Here is a 3408-nt window from a genome sequence, read left to right as displayed (position 1 = left end):
TGTACATTCTCTAGGTTTCCTGTACATGTTATAGCTGTAGTAATATTCCCTTCAACCTGGAGAGTTGGGCCCCATGGAATGGGGGCCATGCATTATTGCTTGAAAGGGTCTGCATTTGCTCACCCAATCTCACCAATCCTCTCAGTCCCAAGTGTCCAGCCTTATGCCACATCCAGCTGTTATTGTAGATAGGGTCTTTCCAGGTTTCCTCAGACACCCTGAAGGAATTGTAAAGAATTTCCCTGTTTTTTGGTTTTGCTTTTGAAATTCCTTTTTAGAGTGGGTTTGAGCTGATTCTCGCTGCCATGTTTATGCCAGTCTAGACACACTTGATTCCCTTATGGAGACATATCAATACATAGGTTTTAAGATTCTTACTAGTCAGATATATTCCTCTGTGGGAAATATGGGGTTTTGAGTCTCTTTCACTGAGGAAGGTGTAGGTCTTGTCTATTCCAAATTTGGTTTTTCGAACGGTCCCTGTGCTTATATCAAACTCTGGTTTTATGCATCACCCCACCTCTCCATCCCCTTTATGCAGGCATAAGAGTGTTTTCTAAATGTGAGACTCTGTTCTCTTTCCTAACTCAGTTCCCATGTAGCCATGTTTACAGGATCTTCATAAGTGATATCTTATGATAAGTTTCTTTTTCTGTGTGACTTATTTCACTTAGAATCATCGTACCTGAATCCACTGACTTTGCTGCTAATGGTCTTATGACATTGATTTCATGGCTGAGGGATATTCCATCGTACGTAAGTACCACAATGTTTTGAACCATTTTTATATTTCCTGGGATATTTAAGGTGTACCCAAGTTGAGTTTCTTGTAGTCAGTGCAGCCCTAAATTTGGAGGTGGCTCTTTCTTATTGATTTTCAGTTTTCCCAAGGTATATTCCCTAGACTGGAAGTGGCCTTGGCTCTGTAGCTCTGTTGTTTACTTGTTTTAGGGAACACAATGCACTCCTCCAGTGAGGCAGTTGGCAATTTACATCCCGCCCATCAGCATAACAAGGCTCCCTGTTCTCCAGGGCCTGTCTTGCCTTTCTGGTTTTTACACATTTTGTGGATGTCCCTTTTGACCGGTGGGAAGTGATACTTCTTTGTAGTGCAGATTTGCATTGCCCGCTTGCTTGCTTGGCCAAAAAGGGCGTATGCGTTTTCTCCTGAATATATTCAGGAGAAAACGCATACGCCCTTTTTGGCCAAGTGCATCATTGTCCAAGTTGTGCCCCTCTTCCTGTGCTTTACAGGAGATTCCAAGGTACCTCTTGAAATCTGTTTCCTGCTATTTTGCCTCGCTTTCCAGTCCGCCTCGTTGACTTCCCTCAACAGATTTTTGGACGATAGTTGTCCTTTATCACTCTGCCAGTTTGTGCATTGCTGTGCCCGTGAGCTCCATTTCTCAACTCGTTTTTTGTGAGCTGAACGCAAGTCCAAAATTTTGGATCATGTCCTATACTGTTTCCCGGTGGGTGGCTGAGACTTTGGTTAATTCTTCTTCCTGCCGGGAAATTAGAGTGACATGTGCCCGTCCAAATGCCTAACAGCTACTCTCTCATGGGTTCTCCCTCGTCCCTTCCATCCTCTGCCAAATTGGGAACCTGTGCAAACCAGGAGGTTAAAGGGCCTGTCTCTCCAAGTTGGGAGATTGATAGTAAGGCAGTTGGAAAGTCAAACTGGAGCACCAGGAGAGGGACTATTCGTTGAGTTTTAGAATCCTTTCATATTCACAGTGTGTACATTCTCTAGGTTTCCTGTACATCTTATAGCTGTAGTAATATTCCCTTCATCCTGGAGAGTTGGGACCCATGGAATGGGGGCCATGCATTATTGCTTGAAAGGGTCTGCAATTGCTCACCCAATCTCACCAATCCTCTCAGTCCCAAGTGTCCAGCCTTATGCCACATCCAGCTGTCATTGTAGATAGGATCTTTCCAGGTTTCCTCAGACACCCTGAAGGAATTGTAAAGAATTTCCCTGTTTTTTGGTTTTGCTTTTGAAATTCCTTTTTAGAGTGGGTTTGAGCTGATTCTCGCTGCCATGTTTATGCCACTCTAGACACACTTGATTCCCTTATGGAGACATATCAATACATAGGTTTTAAGATTCTTACTAGTCAGATATATTCCTCTGTGGGAAATATGGGGTTTTGAGTCTCTTTCACTGAGGAAGGTGTAGGTTTCTCTATTCCAAAGTTGGTTTTTGGAACGGTCTCTGTGCTTATATCAAACTCTGGTTTTATGCATCACCCCACCTCTCCATCCCCTTTATGCAGGCATAAGAGTGTTTTCTAAATGGGAGACTCTGTTCTCTTTCCTAACTCTGTTCACGTGTAGCCATGTTTACAACATCTTCATAAGTGATATCTTATGATAAATTTCTTTTTCTGTGTGACTTATTTCACTTAGAATCATCGTACCTGAATCCACTCACTTTTCTGCTACTGGTCTTATGACATTGATTTCATGGCTGAGGGATATTCCATCGTACGTAAGTACCACAATGTTTTGAACCATTTTTATATTTCCTGGGATATTTAAGGTGTACACAAGTTGAGGTTCTTGTACTCAGTGCAGCCCTAAATTTGGAGGTGGCTCTTTCTTATTGATTTTCAGTTTTCCCAAGGTATATTCCCTAGACTGGAAGTGGCATTGGCTCTGTAGCTCTGTTGTTTACTTGTTTTAGGGAACACAATGCACTCCTCCAGTGAGGCAGTTGGCAATTTACATCCCGCCCATCAGCATAACAAGGCTCCCTGTTCTCCAGGGCCTGTCTTGCCTTTCTGGTTTTTACACATTTTGTGGATGTCCCTTTTGACCGGTGGAAGTGATATTTCTTTGTAGAGCAGATTTGCATTGCCCGCTTGCTTGCTTGGCCAAAAAGGGCGTATGCGTTTTCTCCTGAATATATTCAGGAGAAAACGCGTACGCCCTTTTTGGCCAAGTGCATCCTTGTCCAAGTTGTGCCCATCTTCCTGTGCTTTAAAGGCGATTCCAAGGTACCTCTTGAAATCTGTTTCCTGCTATTTTGCCTCGCTTTCAAGTCCGCCTCGTTGACTTCCCTCAACAGATTTTTGGACGATAGTTGTCCTTTATCACTCTGCCAGTTTGTGCATTGCTGTGCCCCTGAGCTCCATTTCTCAACTCGTTTTTTGTGAGCTGAACGCAAGCCCAAAATTTTGGATCATGTCCTATACTGGTTCCCAGTGGGTGGCTGAGACTTTGTTTAATTCTTCTTCCTGCCGGGAAATTAGAGTGACATGTGCCCGTCCAAATGCCTAACAGCTACTCTCTCATGGGTTCTCCCTCGTCCATTCCATCCTCTGCAAAATTGGGATCCTTTGCACACCAGGAGGTTAAAGGGCCTGTCTCTCCAAGTTGGGAGATTGAGAGTAAGGCAGTTGG

The sequence above is a fragment of the Mesoplodon densirostris genome, unplaced genomic scaffold (assembly GCF_025265405.1).
Source record: "Mesoplodon densirostris isolate mMesDen1 unplaced genomic scaffold, mMesDen1 primary haplotype scaffold_37, whole genome shotgun sequence".
Taxonomy (NCBI): domain Eukaryota; kingdom Metazoa; phylum Chordata; class Mammalia; order Artiodactyla; family Ziphiidae; genus Mesoplodon; species Mesoplodon densirostris.
This window is presented reverse-complemented; position numbering follows the sequence as displayed.